This window comes from Castanea sativa, chromosome 2 (genome assembly GCF_040712315.1).
Source record: "Castanea sativa cultivar Marrone di Chiusa Pesio chromosome 2, ASM4071231v1".
NCBI lineage: Eukaryota > Viridiplantae > Streptophyta > Magnoliopsida > Fagales > Fagaceae > Castanea > Castanea sativa.
In genome coordinates, this window is record NC_134014.1 from 43,730,551 (window position 1) to 43,752,638 (window position 22,088).

Below are 22,088 nucleotides of genomic sequence, written 5' to 3' on the forward strand. Positions count from 1 at the left end.
TATCGTGGGTTTTTGGGTTTCCTACTATGGGTGGCTCTTTGCTTAGAGGCCCAGTTAAGCACTTTTGTTCTCACAGAACTCTCTCCCTTTTTCCTCACAGAGTTTCTCCCCCCTTCCTTTGATATTACGATCCTTATTACTTCTACTTTTCCTCCAGAATTGCCAACCCCCATTTCTTACTCTATTTCCCTATTTATAGTTGGAGATAAGTGGAGGGGTTATGATTACCTTCTGATGGCGGTCCAATTCCATCGCTCCTAACTGAGTATTCTGTCGAGGAAGGTGGTAATGGCATTAGAACTGGTTCGCATCTTTGGAGGACTGCTCGGCAGTGATATTCCCTAAGGCAGTATTGGGAAGCCAAGACATCACACTGCCGAGCAATCATGCAACCGTTCAAGTTGAGATAGATTAGGGGGGGCTCTTTTTTTCGTTCAAGGCAAAATGATCTCGTTACGGCTTTTGGGCTCATATTGGGTCTCAAGGGGTGTTTGAATTAAGGTCACAAGTCTAATGGCGAAAGGGTTAGGCGTTATATCTCAAGGATAGGGCCCAAGGCCCAACGGGCCTAGGGCCTTGCCTCGTATGGTGCCATAAGATTAGGGTCCAAGGCCCAATGACCCAGGGGTCCAACCCCGTACACCTCTGTATTTTGCATATTTCTAAACATTTTCATGAATTTCAGTCTATTTTTGTTAATTTGTTCTTTTGGATCTCGTACATTACTACATCTATCTTCAACAATCAGATGGTGTAAATTTGAGGTTGGATTTGAAACTTTTTTATGTTAGATTTTTATTAATATGAAGATTATATGGTGTTGTTCAATTGGTGTTGTTATTAAGGTAGATCACATAATTAAAATCTCGTACAAATAAAATTCAAGCTCTTATTTTGCCCATGACCAACAGAATTCAGGAAAAGTGAATCCACCAAGAACATCATAAACTCTGCAATGGAAAGTGAGAAAGCAAAACATTTGTTAGAAATTCCCTTATGTGAAGCAGTAGAGAGAAATATGATCAAACACATGTATAGGTCAACAATCATAAAACCAGAACTAGCTTCGAAAAAATTAAAAATAAAAATAAAAATAAAACGGGACTCAACTTTGTGAAAAACAGAGCAGATATGAGAAAATTTTTCTCACATTTCGAAAACAAGAAAAGAGCTCTTGAGTGAAAGTGGAGAGAAATGGGAGTGAATGAGAGAAAAAAAGAAAATCATTAAAAAGTGAACAGTACCATATGATCGTTGGTGACCATTACTTCTCTGACATTTAATGTGACTAGACATACAGGTGGGACCCACTTGAATCTAAAGAATTACAAGATTGCCACCAAATTTCATAACTTATGATTCGGAAACTCCTAAAAACTATTTTCATTTTCACTCACTTTAACTCATTTTTTTGAGTTATGAGTGATGGAAAGTGAGAAAACAAAACAAAGTCAAATTAGCAAAAATGGTGTGGGTTCCAACAAAAGTGAGTGATGGGTGATAAGAATTGAGTAATGAGTAAAGAAAAAATTGCAAACCAAACATGGCCTTAGGTTTCAAATTTTATTTACACTGTAAATTAATTGGTGTCTTGGATTAAATGATAAAGACTAATCAGAATAAAATAGACCAAAAAATTAAAATTTTATCTCATTTATAAAAAATAAATTTTAAAAAAACATTGGAAGCAGGACTCTCAAGGGTTTTTTTTTTTCTTTCTTTAAAAAAAAAAAATTGTAAAAAGGAATGAAAAGTGGTCGGATAAAAAAAGTGGCCCAAGAGGGAAAATTTTCTCCTTTATTTTCTGTCTCTCCTATTTTCCTTCCTCAACCAAACAGTGGAACACAACATTTTTCACCATATTTTTCTCTCTCTATTTTCCATCCTCCATGTTTTCATCCCAACCAAACACACCCTAATAGAACTAGAGTTGGGCCGAAGACTCTCACAACACACCCAAATTGTCATAATAAAACTCTCAAGGGTTTTGATAACTTGGCATATGAACTTTGGATTCAACAAATCATGGTATTCTCTAACAAGTTTTATTGAAATAGAGGGCAAAATTACAGCAGAGAAACATCATCAAGCTAGCTAGGCTTGATCCTTTAAAATTACATTAACAAAAGCGAGCAGTGGGGCCGAACCAAGGACAAAACATCCAGCTAAATTTTTATCTGTATTTGTGAGAATAACAGAGTTTTTTTTCTGGGGGATTTTTCAAGACACGGAAATCGATTTTGACCCAGTACACACACAATGGGTCCAACTGTTTGGACAAAAACTTGTTGAGCGAGGGAAAGGAAGGATAGGAGTTTATTGGACCGAGTAATTGCCATGAAGGCCCCAAATATTGGGCCGATCGAGTTTTATTTGCAGTGCAATCTAGCTCGATTGACGTTCTCAGTTATTGGCTGGGTAATTTTTTTTTTCGTGGTTGTTGAGCTGGGTAAACATGATCTCAGCCCAAATGCTTTAAAACGGGCTTTACATTGGGCTGAAGTGTTGGCATAGCAATTCTTCATCCAGGTGTAGAATCAGAATTCGAGTAAAAAAAAAAGTTCGGAGAAAGAGGACACGCCTGGTGGGACTCGAACCCACAATCGTCTGATTAGAAGTCAGACGCCTTATCCATTAGGCCACAGGCGCTTGCTTGCCCGACGTAATTAATTATTAAAATTATTAGTTTTGTCTTTTAGTCTCATGAAACTTGGGCTTTTAGTTGAAACAAAACCTTCAGCCTAAGAAGTGTCGCAGGGTCCAGACATATTACAATTACTATTTCGTATTAGAGAATTAAAAGTCACGTAAAACTAAAAGGTGTTACAAAAATTTTCCTCCAGCCAAATATATTTAGAACAAAGTTTCTCTCCAAATTAGTTTAAAGAGAAACTCTACAATATCATCATATATATTTATATTGAGTGTGAATTTTGAAAATCTAACCATTAAATTGCATGTTTTTATTACATCCTTAATACTTACAAAATTTTAAGAAACTCAAAAATTAATTGCTATGTCATCAAATAAATATTATAATTTCAAGTTTTTGTAATCTAAAGTTATATATAAAAAATAAGTTAATTGATCAAATAGTAAATAATATCCGATTTAAACGAAATTTGATATATATGTTAAGAACATAAGGAACATGAAATTCAACGGTTAGATTTTCAAAACTCACACAAAAAAGAAATATATGAAAAGTTTGAAGAGTTTCTCTCCAAACTAGTTTGGAGAGAAATTTTGTTCATATATTTATACTCGAAACTGAAACCATTCACTAAACACGATTAATTGCAATGTATTGACCAATTTGCAAATATTAAATATCATTTTAGCCAATAAAACTCAAAATTTACCCACGTTTCAGACAATACAAAATTGAGTAAAAATATATGATTGATACAGTAATTGGGTAAATTTACACGGTCACTTTTTACTTTGCATTTAATTTTTTATTCTTTATTTACATATTTTGAGTATAAAGTAGATGATGGTTGTTAAATGTGAAGAAAGAGAAGCAGTTATAAAAATTAAGAAAATTTGATATATTTAATAAAATATAATATAGAATAGATAATCTAATGGGAAGTGTTTTAAAAAATGAGTATGTACAATATAAAAAGTAGGATATTATACTAAAATAAATGAAAAATTTTGCATAAGCTGATATGAATGTTTTAATGATGGATATATATTAGCCCTTGGCCAAAAGTGAGTCTTACTATCATGTGTGTCATGTTGGGCTAGCCTTTACATTTTTTTTTTATCAAATTTGAAATTGGCAAAACAAATCCAAATAATAATAAATTATCTTATTATATTCTGATTTTATTTATCTATTTTAAGTTAATTGGAAAATGTTTTTTGCAACTTGGGTTGTCAGAATTTTTATGCAACCCACTACGTGGTGTTTTTAAAAAAAAAAAAAAAAAAAAATCATTCATATGTTATACGACATTTTTAATGAATCATGCATGATGCAATTTACTTAAATAATACATATGAATAATTTTTTTTTGACTCTATGTAGTAGATTGCATAAAAATTCTTGCAACCAAGTTACATAAAACCTTGCTCTTTTAAGTTGAGTTTATATTAATTATAATAATTCTGCGTTCATCATTATCATTCAGTCTAATACTTATAAAATCAAGTTGCTGCATCATAGAATATTGGCTTGTCTTTAATGGCCAATCCAAAATAATATAAGTAAAATAAAGAATTTTTCTTAGCTGAAGCTCATTTCCTATTGGATCCCACGATCTAGAACTAAAATTTTATTGGAATATATCATGAGTAAGTTTTATTTATTTATTTTTTTATTATTTAGAATACTAAGTATTTTAACACACACACAAGGGGAGAGAAGAGAATGTTTTAAAGAAATTAACAATGGAGTATATCCAAAAAGGCATATCTCTTGGATACACAACACAGACTTTAACATACTACTATTAGTTTCTTTAAAACTTTATCCACTCTCCCTCTCCCTCTCCCTCTCCCCTTGTGTGTGTATGTGTTAAAATACTTAATATTTTCAAATATATCATGAGTAAGTTGTGTGGTTAGTTGAATAGTAAAGTTTCACACTAAATACTAATAAGAAGAATAAGTGGTTAATTAATATAACATAATTGAGATCAAATATTTAAAATAAGTTAGTTTTAAGCCATTTACCATACATTTACCTTGAAATTACCAAAAACTATATATATATTTTTATATTACACTCTACAAACAAGCTATGGAAAACTATAAAATATATTCAAACAGAGACCAGGTGAAATGGTTTTCAAATCTCAAGGTTTCGAGTTGTTTTGATAGCATACAAAGACATATGTGCAAACAATTTTTACTATCATTACATATGGATCAACTTCCATTAGCTACGTACGTTTTCCTTTGTTTCTGCCGAGAAATCCTTGTTTTTGTTTTTGTTTAAATTTTTTTTAAAAAAATAACCCATTTGAGTTTTACTTTACCATTGGGATCTCCAACGGAAATTCAATCGACGTCTATATCAATATGTCATGTGTTTCATGCTTATCAGCGCCATGGCTTTATTAGAGATCATGACAACTATTGCTACAGAGGCATAGACTCAATCATGTCTTTTGATTTATCACGATTTATTCGAACCATTGTGGTCCATTTTCCTCTTGCTCTCATTGTCATAGATTCCGTCCTATATGGATGGATGGCAGAACAGAGAGATCTAGGCGTTGTCTATGTATTATTAGTCCAATCTAAGTTATTAACTCCATCCTTAGCAACTTCAACTATTTTATCATCCAAAGGTCCAAAGCTATGTGAATTAATTCCATGAGCTTTAAATTTTGGGAGTTGGCTAGCTCTGCACTGTGTGTACATTCGTTGAAAGCGCGTAGATATGAAGCACTTGTCATTTTAGTGCAACATGGAGTTGAAAGTTTTTTAGACTCCGTGCACCGCCCAATTCAAAAGTTCTTATTGTCAATGAATATGGTTTCGAAGCTGTGTCATGCTTACTTTTGCTGATGAAAAAGTTGCTTTAGCCATGATCGATGATGATAGCATGAAAACCAAACCAAAAGGCAATCTGATTGTGTAGTAATGGTAAAATTAAATGAAAACCAGAAACCCAGACAATCAGAAAGGTTGCATTATCGTTGTTTTATGCATTTTTGGTAAAAGTAAAAGTAACCAATTGGGTTGAAGATTAAGGAATAGGAATATGCATGTACATATATAAGAGAATGGTGAGAAGAAAAAACTGGGACCACCCTCTGAGCTCTGCAATTATCTCTTCATTGTGCTTCCTCATTATTATATATATTATATTTACAAGTTAATGTTTCTTTCCTTTTCAAATGGGTCCCTTAGCAGTAGGGTAAACGTATGTTCATCTGCGGACCATATATACCTGCTATTTAGATATAATGGAAAAAAAAGAAAAAAACAAAGCCACACTGTTCATCTACCAAATGTACATGTTGCTGTTGATTATTACCGCATACCAGTTGCCTATATATTATATTATATATATATATGGTGAAAAGATTGAATGACATCTGATCTTAGCTTGTAGTGCAAGCGAGAATGCTTCCAAGTTGTCTAATACTTTCTGTTCAGCACCTTTTAGTACCCCAAAAAGAAAAAAAAAGTCTAATACTATTGTCATTAACCATCCTTTTATAATTTGAAAAAAATTTCATATTTTTACTCATTCAATATTTACATCACTTGAAAACTTTTAATTGTGGATTACAATTTTGAAAATTCTCACTGTTTGATTAAATTTTTTTTATCATTATCAACAATCTCATTCTTGAATTACAAATGTTCATTGATCATAACACACATACACACATATATATGAGCCAAGATTAAGTTACACTTAATGTTATTTTTGTCAATTGTCAATATTGTACCACTTAACTTTCTATTATATGAACATTTTTGAGATCCCACCACCACTTGATTACATTACCTTTTTATTCTTTCCATTCCCAAGATATCATCATAATCAAAGATCAATAACTATTTCATCCTTAAAATATTTAAATTTTAAGCTTTTTGCATTTTGAAATTATATATAAAACATGTATTTGTTGATCGAATAGCAAATCACATTAATTTGATTGACAAGAAAAAATATATAGATATATATAGAGAGAGTTCAAGATTAAGTTAAACTTATAGCGTAGCTCTCTCTTAATGTTACACCAATAAATAATTTTTATTGTACTAATATATTCAAAAATGCTACCATTAGATAGTATGTTTTTTTAATGTTTTAACAAAAATTGTTATCAAATAGATGTAGTTTACTTTCTTCGTTAGGTTTTTGCCCATTGCAGAAAATTCCCCCGATAATCCATAAATCTCATGTTTTGTATATAATTTCAAAGTTGAAAACAAGTGAAATTCAACTTTTTGTAGATGAGATAATTATTACTCATTGGTTGTCTTGATATTGTGCATGCATGTTGGGTGTAATTCTCTATTAATGTTATATACCTAAATTTTTTTTGTTGTATTAATATTTTAAGACAATACTATCGGATTCCCTGTTTTTTATATTTTCAACATATATTTGAAATTCTTATCAGTTAGATATTATTTACTTTCTTTGCTGGGCTTTTGCCATTGTGGAATTTCCTATTAATCCATAAAACTAATGTTTTGTATATAATTTTAAAAGTTTTTGAAAAATTGGCATTTAAACCATTTGCAGATGAGATAGACATTACTCTTTAATTGCCTTGATATTTTGCGTGTATGTAGAATGTGAGGAGATCATATAATCCACTGTTAGATTTGTTAATAAGCATATTCAATATGCAACTACTGAATAATGTAACATCGGTTTTTTTCTGATTTCTTATAATATTATATAAATATTATAATAAATCATTAAAAATAAATAAATCCAAAAGTAATGAATTGCTCATTCAGTGAGTATTCTTAACATTATGCCTTGAAGAGAACTCGAACCTCCACGCTCTTTAGTACGAGATTTTGAGTCTTGTGTGTCTGGTGAAAATTACACACAGTGCAACTATATAAATACAATGAACTTAATGAAGTCCTATTTTTATGTACAATAAAGTAGGTAATTTTTTATTTATTTTTGTACTATCTTTAAATTTTGAAAACCTGAAAAATATAATAAAATGATAAATTTGTCAAAATAAACATCTAATAAAAAATTATTGATTAATGTATCACTAGCAAAAGTTATACAAGATATAATAGTGACAAATATGTATTATACATATTTGAGATGATAAAGTAGTGCACCCATAATGAAACATAGTGAAAGATACTCCATTAAAAACAATTGCATATCTTTTAAATAATTTTTTTTTATTTTTATAATTAAATAGTTACAACCATAAAGGAGAGGGATTCAAACCTTGCTCTCGTCAGACGGTAATAGAGTCATGATTTGAGTTTGGAGGAAAAAAATTTATAACTAATATATGTCTCCATACATTTGTGAACACACACACATATATATATATATATTAATATTTTAATGTTACAAAACTTATAAAAATATATATTTTATAAATTCTTAACGTTAAAAAACATGATAAAATAGGGGGATTTTTTTCCTTCTACAGTTTTAATTAAGTTTTACACGTGTGTATATATATATATATATAAGTAAAACATTAAAAAAATGAAAAATAAAATCTAAAAAACTACTCTTATGTAATAGGAATTTTTTTTGGTGGGGGGGAATTGGGGGAATTTTTGTTTTCCCCCTTAGCTTTACCCTTATCCGCAAAAAATATAAGTGAGCTACAAATTATATAAGCTCTTGTGTTTCTTATATATACTTTTTATTATATAGAACTTGAGAAAGATAAAATGCTTCTTGTTAGAGCATTCACATTCATTTTTTTCAATTCTATCATATTTTACCATCTAAAAAGTTACTTTATCAATTATACAATACCGTTTTTCACTACACCCAGCATCAAAACTTCTATTTTCCTATTCTACTAATTAAAATAATATATTTTCACATTAAAATATACAAAATGTCTCTCAGAGATACCCTGTTTCAAAAAAGAAAAACCCAAGAAACAACCACGCCACCGGCCAGCAACCACCACCACAAACTCACCACCAACAACAACCACAAAAAACAACTACCAAGAGGGAAAAAAACACAAAAAATTTTCACCACACAAAAAATCTCAACACTATCAGAAAAACCCAAATCAATCCACACAACAAACTCAGCAAACCCAAATCAATCCACCACCCACCGATACACCACCTCAGCACCACCCCGAGACCCACGTCGGCTTAGTCACGGCGAGCATGGCACCACCCTAACCTGCCACATCTGCCTCCACATCAAACCCGAGCGCCACCAACCCATGAGACCTACGATCCACGGCGATCTCGGCTCCACCCCGATCCACCACCACGGCACCACCTCGAGACTCACAGCGGCTTAGTCACGGCAAGCACGGCACCACCCCGACTTGCCACATCTACCTCCACATCAAACCCGAGCGCCACCAACCCATGAGACCCACGATCCACGGCGATCTCGGCTCCACCCCGATCCACCACCACGGCATCACCCTGAGACCCACGGCGGCTTAGTCACGGCGAGCACGACACCACCCCGATCCACGGCCACGACACCACCCCGATCTGCCACATCGAACCATGCTCCACCCAATATGAGACCCACGGAGGTTTGATTCAATGGAAAATAAAGAAAAAAAGTAAAAAAGAAAAAGAAAGGGAAGACAGGGACGAGAGAGGGAGAAGGATTGAAGGAGAGAATCAAATAACTGAAAAAGAAGAAAGAAAAAAAGAGAGAAGAGATGAGAGCACCGGTGAGAGGGTGAGAAGATAAAGCAACAGTAAAACTAATAAAATAATAATATTTGGTTTTACAATTGAGCTACAGTGTGATTCTACATGTAGAATCACACTGTAGCTCAATTGTATTTTTTTTCACAATAGTTGTATTTTACACTTTTCATTGGAGCTGATATTTTGAGCCTAAATGGTATAATATCCTTGCATTTGCCATATGCTCTCTTCGTTGCTGATGCTCTAACTGATGTAGCATATAAATGAAAACTAGGCAAATTCATAACTACAGAACTCTTTTGTTGTTATCACAATAATCTATTGTACGTAATATTCACATTTTAAGATGACGTTCATTTTTAATCTACACTTGTCATAGTATGAACTATGAAGCCCTTCTGATCTGGTGGTCATCACAGAGAATTCCATTCACACACGAGTCTTAAAATAAAACAAAAATTTTATTAATTTTTTACAGTAATAATCATATTTAAAATGCTGCAAATTCACTTGGCTGCTTTTATATTCTTCGCATTGATCAGCTGTCTTGAAACATACTGTCGTGAAACATTTTCAAAAGATTTCCATACTGCCGTGAAACATTTTCGTGAAAACTTTTTTTTTTTTTTGAGAATCAATTTTCGTGAAAACTGAAAAGCCGGTTCAAGAATGCAAAGTTTGTGTACCAGTATACTTTAGCAATAAATTTATGATCAGTACAAAATTATTACAGCAGGAACTGACTTTTTCTTCTTCTTTCTTTTCTCTGAATTCATTTTTTAACTTATGTAGCAGAAGGGTCATTTTTTTGTTAAGTGGGGAGGGGTGAGGATTGGGTTTAATTGAGCAATCAGCATCACCGCCAGCTCCTAATCTACATCGAAAAGCGTGCCGTTGGAGCAGTAATAAGATCAAATAGCAAGCCATCATGAAGCTCTACTTACTGTATACTAGGTCCCCTACGCACTTCACTCTAGATTATTAAAAAAATATTATATCAGATAAAGCCACTGACACACCAGAATATGCTACCACCGGCACCACCAGCTTCCCCATAATGTGAGTTGCACCGGCTGTTAAATAAGAATAATTGTGTGTCCGTCTGAAATTAACTTATGAGTAATTTTTTAGTTTTTTTAGTCTTGAGGTATAATTTTATAAATCTTTTTTTTTTTCACTTATTCAAAGTACATATATATTTTAACCTAAGTCTACCATTTTTAAAAAAAATATCATTTTATTTCTATTTTCTACTTCTGGATCACTTCAATAAATTATGAAATTGGATTTGGTTGCATGAAAGAAAAGAGAAAAGAAAATACTATGACTTGGTTTGGATTGGATTGCGCTGAACGCGTCCAGCGTTCAGCGTTTCCTTCTTTCTTTCTTCTTTTCTTTTGCGCATTTCGGGAACAGTCCACTGTACTCGCACTTTTCATGTATTGTGCACACATTTTTCAGCAACTTTTTATTAAAAATAAGTCCCGCAGTACTATTTACATATTTAAAATTTATTTTGGTATAGTATTTTCAATTTTTAGTTTTCAACTGTATCCAAACGGACCCAAAGAGAAGAAAAAGAGAAAGGAAATGAAAATGAAATTATCTTCCACTATATGTGTTTGGATGCAAGAAGGGAAACAATTTCCCTTCTTTGGTTTTTAAAGAGGTTAAAAAGAAAAAAAAAATTTTAAAAATTTATACTCTTAAATTAATGTATGATTTGATAAAAAAATTAATAGAAAGGCATATTGATAATTTATAATAAAAATTTAAAATAACCTCAAAAGTCCTGATTTTCCTTTCCTTTTTTTTTTTTTAAATTCCATCCAATTTGGGATGATAGCAAAAGGTTGGCCCCATGTAAATGTAATCACTCCAAATCAACCCACTTTTCTCTTCTCTTAAGTCTAATTTAACTTACCACCGCACACCCTTGGTGCGATAGTCACTCCATAAGTATAAGTACTTTGTGGAATGTGGGGGGTAAGGGCCGGGGTTCAAATCTCTAAGAGGGAGTTTCACACACATATATACTTAGATTAGGTTAGAGTAGAATTTCTATTTTGTATAAAAAAAAAAAAAAAAGAGAGTCTAATTTAACTTACCATCACACACCTTTGACATGATAATCACTCTACAAATATAAAGTTCTTATGGGACGAGAAGCAAAGGTGGGGGTTCAATTTTTAAATGGAAGTTTCACACACATATATATTTAATTAAACTAAAGTTAAATTTATAGCTTTTATCTATATGTAACCGAAGTCTTTGCTCACACCACAATTTTCCACATCAGCACAACACAATATTTATAAAATAAAAAATTAAATTAAAAACACTATTTTCAAAACCTAATACTTATCTTCTTTTTTTTTTTTTGAAACCTAATACTTATCTCTCATTTGTTTCTCTCTGGCTTAAACGTAGATCTCACTTATTTTTTTTTTGGGAAACCTAATACTTATCTCTCTCCTTACGCTGCCTCTCATTCGTTTCTCTTTGGCTTAAACACAGAGCATCCCTCTTCTCTTTGTCTGGCTCTCTCTGTTCATAGCCTTTGCTAGCTCAAGTCTTGACCTCTAAAGCTTGGTACGTTTTTGTAATCCTATTTGGTTCTAGAAAACATGTTGATTTCATATGATTTTGTTTGTCTCTTTTCATATTCAAGTCAAGCTATTTTGTAGATTACAAAAATTACAATAAAGATTGCTTACAGTTTTGGGTCTTATGGAATTACTAATTTTCTGCTCCAATTCTGTTTTAAAAAAAATTTAAAATCACTATTCTATATTGATAAGGAATGAAGTACTTCATATTGTCCACGGTCATCCACACCAGCAGCCGTCCAGAAGAAAAGATCAAGACGGGGCTAACACCATGGCCGTCCATGGACGAAGTCAAACCCACATCACTCGTCTGTAAAAGGCAAGTGCCCCGTCCTGAGTAGATTTGTCCACACGAGGACCCCTGGACGAGAATGTACATTTGGGAATTACTAAATACATTTCACCACTCCATAATACACGCATAACTTCCGATGACCGTTGTATGAGAAAATACAACTATCAGATGGTTATGGGAGTTACCCAAGAACCCCAGACCTCCTCAAATCCAGGGGAGGTTATAATTTCAATAACTGTCCCCAAGACACTATATAAACACACATTCAGACCAATGGAAGGTACGTTAAACATTTCCCAAGTGATTGGAACTCCAAAAATATAGAGAGAAAACTGACTTTGTCATTAGAGGGTTCTTGGCCGGCGATCCCAGTCACCTTTGATCGCTTTTCTTTCTTTTTCAGGCCACTGAGAGAGCAAGTGGTCCATCCTAGTCCGGAGCATCCAGCCTACTGATTTTCTTTGCACCATCAGTTGGTGTCATCTGTGGGAAAAAGCCAAACACTATTCACTGTTCTTTTCATTTGACTGTGTTTTTTGTTGAGGATCAGCCTTTTCCAGACAAAAGGCTGAATGATTCGGACAAGATCAAGGGCTACCAGCCCAGGCCATTAGGAGAGTAGGGATGCATCTATCAATCCCCTTCGCGATCGTAGGTTGACGCCTGTCATGCAACCGCCTTCTATTCAACATATACAATCCATGGCTGCCGCTATGGCAAAACTCACCAGTTAGAATAAAGAGCTGAATAGGGAGATCAACCTTAGGAGGCAGCGCCAGGATGGGCACACGGAGGGACGAGCCCAGAGTCAGGAAAGCAGAGGAGAAAATGTTGAATCCAAAAATCAGACAAGGGGTACCGCTTCAAGAAGAATGCCACATTTGGAAAGAGAGATGGACCAGATGAGAAAAGCCAAGGAGGAGATGAGGGAGAACATGAGGCGAGCAAACCCAGTGGATGATATGGTTCACCAAACGGAATCCCCTTTCACGGCTTCCATCAACAGTCACCCCCTACCTCCAAAATTCAAAATGCCTTCCTTGGATTCGTATGATGGAAATCGCGACCTGTGTGACCACATTGCAACTTTCAAGACAACCATGCACCTTCAAGGAGTCCCGGACGAGATTATGTGCAGAGTTTTCCCCACCACACTTAAGGGACCAGTGCGGGTGTGGTTCAGTAAAATACCCCCAAACTTGGTGGGATCGTTTGAAGAGTTGAGTAAGTTGTTCGTCAATAATTTCATTGGAGGACAGCTCTATAAGCGTTCCTCCTCTAGTTTGCTGACTATAGAGCAAGGGAAAAATGAGAGCCTGCCATCCTTTATTACTCGATTTAATAGGGAAGCCTTGACGGTGGACGAAATAGATGACAAGTTGTTGCTGGCAGCTTTCCACAATGGGGTCAATTCTGACTTGTTCATTCATAAGCTCTACGAGCAGGAACCGCAAACTATGGCCGAGCTCGTCCACTCGGCCCAGATTTCATGAATGCCGAGGACGCTATCATAGCCAAGAAAAGAAAAAGGGCAAAGCGCACGGAAGCAGGCCACCATCGTTACTCAGATCAGGGACCTCGTTCAAAGAAAGCTCGAGCGGATGAGAGGAAAGACAAGGATGGGAAGAAGGCAAGTTCCTCTGCGAGGAATTAGCAATACACGCCCCTGACCCTTACACTAGAGCAGGTTCTTATGTAGATCAAGGATGATCCGTCCTTGAAATGGCCGGATAAGATGAAGGGAGATCCCAACAAGCGAAATAGGAGCAAGTACTGCCGCTTTCACAGAGACCATGGGCACGACACGGACGAGTGCTTTGACTTGAAGCAGCAGATAGAGAATCTCATTAGATAAGGAAAACTAAGGAACTTTCTTGGACGAGACCAAAGAGATGAGAAACTGAAAGCCAAGGTGGAAGAATCATCACGTCCCCCACAAGGAGAAATAAGGATAATTATAGGAGGAAACTCAACAGCGCAGTCATCCAAGTCGAGGAAGACATACCTGAAGGTGGTGTAGAACATCCAGCTGTCTGGACGACCTCCTAAGACGAGGGAGGTAGACGAGCATGCCGTTACGTTCACGGACGAGGAAGCAGGACGACTTCACCACCCACACGATGACGCTATAGTCATCACTCTACTCATTTCTGACTACATGACCAGGAGGGTGTTGATAGACAATGGCAGTTCTGCAGACATTCTTTACTACCCCGCCTTCTAGCAAATGAGGCTAGGATGAGATTAGCTTCAACCAGTGAGTTCGCCTTGGTGGGATTCGGAGGAATGAATGTGCAACTGGTAGGCACCATCACATTACCAGTGGTCATTGGAACATATCCACAGCAGATAACCAAGGAGGTAAATTTCCTTGTTGTTGATTGTGCATCGTCATATAATGCAATTATTAGAAGACCAACTCTGAATAGCTGGAAGGCGGTAACCTCTACTTGCCACTTGTTCATCAAATTTCCTACCACACATGGAGTGAGCCAAGTACAAGGAGATCAATTGGCTGCCAGAGAATGCTACTTAGCCATGCTGGCGATGGAGAAGCACATGCAGGCAATGAGTATAAATGGGAGAAGGATCACAGACGAACCCACTGAAGTGTTAGAGGACGTCTCTTTGGACGAGAACCAGCCTGAGAAGTTCACTAGAATTAGGGCCAGTATGAAAGAGGGGGCAAAGCAAGCTTTGGTCCGGTTTTTGAAGAAAAGCCTTAACGTTTTTGCATGGAGTCATGAAGACATGCCCGACATTGATCCAACTATTATTACTCATAGCCTGAACGTGTGTCCTTATTCAAAACCAGTGCACCATAAGAAAAGGGTTTTCACTCCTGAGCGAGACAATGCCATCAAGGAAGAAATACAGAAGTTGGTCGCCGCAGAGTTCATCCGAGAAGTTTATTATCCAGACTGGTTAGCGAACGTGGACATGGTAAAGAAAGCTAACAGCAAGTGGCGAATGTGCGTGGACTTCACCGACTTAAACAAAGCCTGCCCCAAGGATAGTTACCCCTTGCCACGCACTGACCAATTGGTGGACTCGACAGCAGGTCACAGAGTTCTTAGCTTCATGGACGCCTTCTCAGGTTACAACTAGATAAAGATGGATAAAGTAGATCAAGAAAAAACCTCATTTATTACAAGCCAAGGGTTGTATTGCTACGAAGTAATGCCCTTTGGATTGAAAAACGCAGGGGCAACTTACCAGAGGCTGGTTAACCACATGTTCCGTCCCCAAATCGGGCGAAATGTGGAGGTTTATGTAGATGACATGTTGGTGAAAAGCAAGGATGATGACAATCATTTGGACGACCTTCAGGAGACCTTTGATACACTGCAGCAGTATAACATGAAATTAAATCCAAGCAAGTGTGCTTTCGGAGTTTCGTCGGGAAAATTTTTGGGGTTCATGGTTTCGCACAGAGGAATTGAAGCAAATCCAAACAAAATCCAGGCGATACTGAACATGGAACCACCGAAAAGTATCAAGGAAGTCCAGTCTCTTACCGGACGAGTCGCCGCCTTAAACAGGTTTGTATCAAAAGCCACTGACAAATGTTTTCCATTCTTTAAAGTAATCAGGAAGGCATTTGAGTGGACGGACAAGTGTCAAAGGGCCTTCCAAGACTTGAAGACATATCTCATGACAGCGCCACTGTTGAGTCCGTTTGTACCTGGGGAAGAGTTGCTTTTGTATTTGGCAGTGTCCCCACACGCAGTAAGCTCAGCGTTGGTCAGAGAAGAGGGGAGAGACCAAAAACTGGTTTATTATACAAGCCATGCAATGAGAGGAGCAGAAGGACGGTACCCGATGATGGAGAAGCTAGCCTTTGCATTGATCACAACTTTTAGGAAGCTGAGACATTATTTCCAAGCTCACATCATTAACGTCCTGATAGACCACACCATAAAGAAGGCAATGAACAAGTTGGAAGCTGCTGGACGGCTAATACAATGAACTGTTGAACTTAGCGAGTTCAATATCAGATACATTCCAAGGAGTGCGATAAAGGCGCAGACATTAGCAGATTTCATCGCAAAGTTCACCCCCAACCAGGACGACCTGGACAAGGACGAAGGAATTAAAAAGTGGGTGATTAATGTAGACGGATCGTCAACACTGTATGCAGGAGGGATTGGAGTTATACTGAAGTCCCCCGAGGGTGACAAGCTGGAGTACGCGGCCCGTCTACAGTATCAAACCACCAACAACGAGACTGAGTATGAAGCACTACTCAAGGGATTGAAATTAGCCAAGTCCTTATGGGCGGAGTCGATAACAATCAGAGGAGATTCTCAACTAGTCATCAACCAAGTAAATGGAATGTGTGATACTAAGGAGGACCGGATGAAGAAATACCTTAGCAGAATGAAACGACTCGCACGAAAGTTTTCAGCGATAAGTTTTATTTAACTCCCCAGGGAGGAAAATATGGAGGCAGACGCGTTAGCAAAAGCAGCTTCGGCAGGAGTTACGGACGAGTACGACAACGTCCAATATATGCCAAGCATAGACATTCTTGACATACAGCAGATAGGAGGAGGAGAGAATTGGATGAGTCCAATAGTAATTTATCTTAAAGATGGAAGGCTTCCGGAGGACAGAGATGAAGCTAGGAAATTGAGGGTCAGGGCAGCCAAGTACGTCCTCATAAATGAAATGCTGTACAAGCGAGGTTTTTCTCAACCTTATTTAAGGTGCTTGGCTCCTGACAAGTCAAATTATGTCTTAAGGGAAGTCCATGAGGGAGCATGTGGAAACCATTCAGGGGCGAGATCACTAGTCCATAAAATCATCTGTGCCGGCTACTATTGGCCTACAATGCAGGCAGATGCTAAAGTCTATGTCAAGGTATGTGACCAGTGTCAACGCTATAGAAATGTGCCTAGACGGCCGTCAGAGTACCAAACCCCAATGATGGCCCTGTGGCCCTTTGCACAGTAGGGACTGGATATCCTAGGTCCTTTCCCCATGGGAACCAGACAAATGAAGTTTTTGGTGGTAGGAATCGATTGCTTTATCAAGTGGATAGAAGCCAAGCCTCTTGCAGTAATCACCCAGCAAAACGTAAAAATTTTTGTATGGAAGAATATTCTATGTAGGTTCGGAGTACCCAGGGTATTGGTATCAGACAACGGACGTCAATTCGACAACGCACCTTTCAGGGACTTTTGCAATCATTTTGGAATCAAGAATCACTATTCCTCGCCCTCCCATCAACAGGCGAATAGACAAGCAAAAGTAGCAAACCGATCCTTGCTGAAAATCATCAAGACTCGGCTCGAGGGGGCAAAAGGGATATGGCCAGATGAGTTACCAAGTGTTCTTTAGGCCTATAGGACGACTGTACGAACTCCGACAGGAGAGACCCCCTTTAAACTAGCCTATGGAAGTGAAGCTATCATACCAGCGGAAGTTCATATGGCTAGTCACTAAGTGATGGAGTATCAGGAGAAAGAGAATGGGGAACAACTTCGCCTTGACCTCGATCTTATTGACGAGGTAAGAATGGATGCGGAGCAAAGGACAGCAAGGTACAAAAATCTTATGGCTAGACAGCATGATGCCATGGTGAAATCCAGACGATCCAGTATGGGGGACCTTGTCCTCAAAAGAGTCTCCCTGGTAACTAGGAACCCAGCTCATGGAAAATTGGGACCCAATTGGGAAGGACCCTACAGGGTAATCAACTGCAAGAGGCAGGGGTCTTACTACCTGGAAGCTCTGGACGGGTGAAAATTAAAGCATCCCTGGAACGTGGAGCATCTGAAGAGGTACTATCAGTGATAAGCAGGGACGAGGGAAGCCAGTGGCAAAGTTACAGCTATGATTTGCGTGTTCGCTTATATTTACTGTTGTGTTCTTACTACTGCTATGGTGTGTATTGAGAATAAAAAGTGCATTAGTTCTAAAACTTTTGCACCATTTTACAGGCCAGCTTATGGAGGACAAGGCTATGTATTTCCTAAAAGTATTTTAATAAGGCACTAGCTTATAAGTGTGTGCCATACCTGTGGACAATGTTCATATAATAATATGGTTTGAATTTTTAATGTATTCAATGCATAAATCTAGTTTCCATAATAATACACACAAGGGGGGCAAAAGCCTAAGACGGATGAAAATCTCTGGACGCAGTAATGCTCGTCCAAGCATTCCTTGAAATAAGGATAATGCAAAGAGAAAAAGCTAAGGCATACTTGTCCAAGCATTTCTTGAAATAAGGATAATGCAAAGAAAAAAAAGCTAAGGCATACTCGTCAAAGCATTCCTTGAAATAAGGATAATGCAAAGAGAAAAAAGTTAAGGCATACTCGTCCAAGCATTCCTTGAAATGAAGATAAGGCAAAGAGAAAAAAGTCAAGGCATGCTTGTCCAAGATTTCCTTTAAATGAGTATAAAGTAAAAAGAAAAGGCCAAGGCCAGCTCGTCTAAGAAAGAAGGTAGGCGCTAAGGCATAACATTCCAAAGACGAGCGGCCAGTTAAGACGAGTAAAACATAAACGTTATAAACTTCTTGTGAGAAGACGAGCAATAAGTGCCTAAAGGACGAGCAAAAGTAATGAAGTCACAATTATCGTCCTAAGTGGGTCATCCATAAATAAATCGCATAGACGGTCATTCAACACTTAGAAAATTGTTTAAAAAGACAATAGTATAAATAGTAAAAATAGTGTATAAGCTCGTCCATACAACAGGTAACAGATAGAGAAAATATTCTTTAGTCTAAAGAGGGTAGACGACCACCGTCCAAAAACCCTTATAAAATAAGCCTTAAAAGGCAATTGTTAATAAACTCATCCTGAACACTCTAGACGAGGAAATTGTACTCGAATACATTTAAAAAAAAAAAGAAAAAAAAAGGGAAAGAATAATAACACTAGTTTAACAAATCGTCTTCAAGAGGAGGGGGCATCAACGTTGGAGTCGTCCTGAGCTGGCTTGGTGGAAGCGTCGTCCTCAATGTTGGCATCGTCTGAGCCTGTTTGAAGGAGAGAACTTGTAGCAGCGCCAAGGTTGAGTTTAATGGTGCTAAAGTCAACTCCGGGAAAGTTGTCTATAGCGTCCATCCAAAATCTTCAAACCCTGCTGCATAGTTCGTGTCCAGCAGGTCAGTAAACTCCTTAAACGCTTTGAACTCCTCCACTGCTTCGTCCTTAGCTTTCTTAAGGAGGAGACTCAGCTCGTCATTCTCCTTTTGAAGAAGGTCAAGACGGTCGTCCTTCCTAGCAGCGTCGGATTTCAGCTCCCCCACCAAAGCCTTTAACTCCTTAGCCTCGTCCCTGGCCTTGTTTGCCACCTCGGCCCAAGTCCTGCAGTCGTTTTTTATCTCTTCTATTCTTTTCTCTAGAAGGATCCTCGTCTTGTCCATCTCTGTGGCCTGCCTGGACGCGGCTATGAACTTTGACATTGCCTACATGGGAGATAAAAAGGTTAAAGAGATAAAAATAACATTGGGTAACATGACCAAACCAAGACAACGCAAAAATGGTCACCTTAAAAAGATCGTGGACGCCGGAGTGCTCAAACTCCTTTAAAGACATGTCGTAGCATGCAGCCACGTCCTCGCCTTTCACAACCTCTTGGAATCGTTCCCAAGCCAAATCCTCGTTCTCCAACAAATTTGTAGAAATCCTTTGAGGAGGCTGGGACGAATCAGGGGCAGGGGACTTGAACGGAGTGACGCTAATAGGCGTAGACGAGTCGATATCGACGACTGGGACGGACGGTTGGAAGGAAGGAGGATCAGGCCTGGCAGTTTTGGGCCTGGACGACCCATGCTTGGCCTTCTTTCCTCGACGACTGGGCAAGCTAGCCAAGTCCAAGTTCTTGGACAAGCTTTTCCTCTTGTCTCCGGCAGCAAGACGAGGCTGGGGTTGAACTTCAGCTTTAGCCACCTCGTCGATCACCTCCTTTCCTTTATTTCCCTTCATGGTTGCCATTCCTGAAAAAACTCGTGAACACACATACATACAAATAAATAATAATAATAAAATAAAGATGAAAAATACATATATCTTTAAGAAAAGCACTCACGTCTACGAACGGTTTGTTCGTGCGCTAGGGCCTCAACGGACGAATCAGGGCCAAGTCCCCACCTGTGTAGGCGTTGAAGGGTTACCAACGAGTGAAAATCTCTCTTGGAGTGTAGACGAGCCTTGTGGACGCGATCACAGTGGAACTTGCTCAAAGAAGGACGTCCAACAGCTGAAAAAGGAAGAGGGAAATTAAGATTAGACTACTGCTTAAAGATGAAATATGACAAGACAAATAAAATAAAAAAATAAAATAAAACATAACATACCTTCTGGACGAAGGTTCCCTAAATCTCCAGTATAAGGAGCAAATGAATCTCTACCAACCTTAACAGGATGCCCCGCCCAGAAACCAGAGACAAAGAAAAATTATGTCTTCCAGTTTCTATCAGACGGGGGCAAAGACTTAATCAATCTATAGTCATTGCCCCTAGCTGTAAACTGATAGAAGCCTGGAGATTGACTTATCTCGGAAGGTTTATAACAGTACAAGAATTCGTCCACGGTGATAGGACGATTCCCGTCAAATACCTCCCTCCATAAGACTTGCATAGAGACAATAAGTCTCCATGCGTTGGGGTTAAGCTGACACACTCCCAAGCCTAGCCGAATGAGTAATTCCCTAGCAAAGACATTCAAAGGAAGTTTGAGCCCCCCTAACAAGTAAGCTTCGTAAACACCTATTCCAAAACGAGGTTGGCAACACCATTCACCTCGGACGACTAACCTAGGATTTAGATCGTCAGGAATTTGGAACCAACTTCTAAGAGCATCTAACCTCCTCTCGTCCGTCCTAGAAGGGATCTCTATAGCACAACTATATACATTTTCCTCTTCGTCCAAAGGGAGGACGGCGGGACGCTCGTCGAGGTATCAGCCCCAAAAGCTGCCCTCATCCTAACATTTTCTTGTAAGGTCTCAATGGGAATTCCTGGGACGCCAAAGGTATATTCCTCTGATGTGTGGCCACTACTACTACTATCGTTGCTGGAAGTATCATAACTAGAAGAGTCGTGATACTCGTCTATGGCTTTGACTACATTGTCGCTAGACGAACAGGAAGCCATTGAGGACGTCCTGACACTTAAAAAAGAAAGATTGAGAGTTAAAGTAAAGGGAATACCTGGCTCTAGAAGGAAGACACTAAGGACGCTGAGAATACTCCTAGACAAGGCGATGGACGAGGATGTCAAAACAGAAAATCTGAAAAAGTGAGGGGGGCACGAGAGGGAAACCACTATTTATAGGTAGAAAAGTCTCGATATCCACAACGACAAGACCAATGGAAAAACAACACGTGGCGCCTGCCTCGAAGGAGTGAATCGTCGCGGCCAACCACCTATGAAAGTATGACACGTGGTGCGATAAAAAAAATAAAATAAAAAACTCGTCCTAAAACCTGGTGATACATTATATGACCCCTGGACGATAGGCAACTGATAAGGAATGAAGTGCTTCATATCGTCCATGGTCATCCACACCAGCAGCCGTCTAGAAGAAAAAATCAAGACGAGGCTAACACCATGGCCGTCCATGGACAAAGTCAAACCCACATCACTCGTCCGTAAAAGGCAAGCGCCCCGTCCTGAGTAGATTCATCCACACGAGGACCCCTGGACGAGAATGTACATTTGGGAATTACTAAATACATTTCACCACTCCGTAATACACGCATAACTTCTGATGACCGTTGTATGAGAAAATGCAATTATTAGATGGTTATGGAAGTTACCCAAGAACCCCGGACCTCCTCAAATCCAGGGGGGGTTACAATTTCAATAACTGTCCCCAAGACACTATATA

The 22,088-nt window shown here is 37.9% G+C and overlaps 1 non-coding gene across 1 annotated transcript; it reads right to left on the minus strand.

Moving 5' to 3' along the window:
* Positions 1-2,576: 2,576 nt before the first annotated feature.
* On the minus strand, positions 2,577-2,649 carry TRNAR-UCU (transfer RNA arginine (anticodon UCU)). Its single transcript has one exon. It is a non-coding gene; the product is annotated as a tRNA-Arg (tRNA).
* Between the last annotated feature and the right edge of the window lie 19,439 nt (positions 2,650-22,088).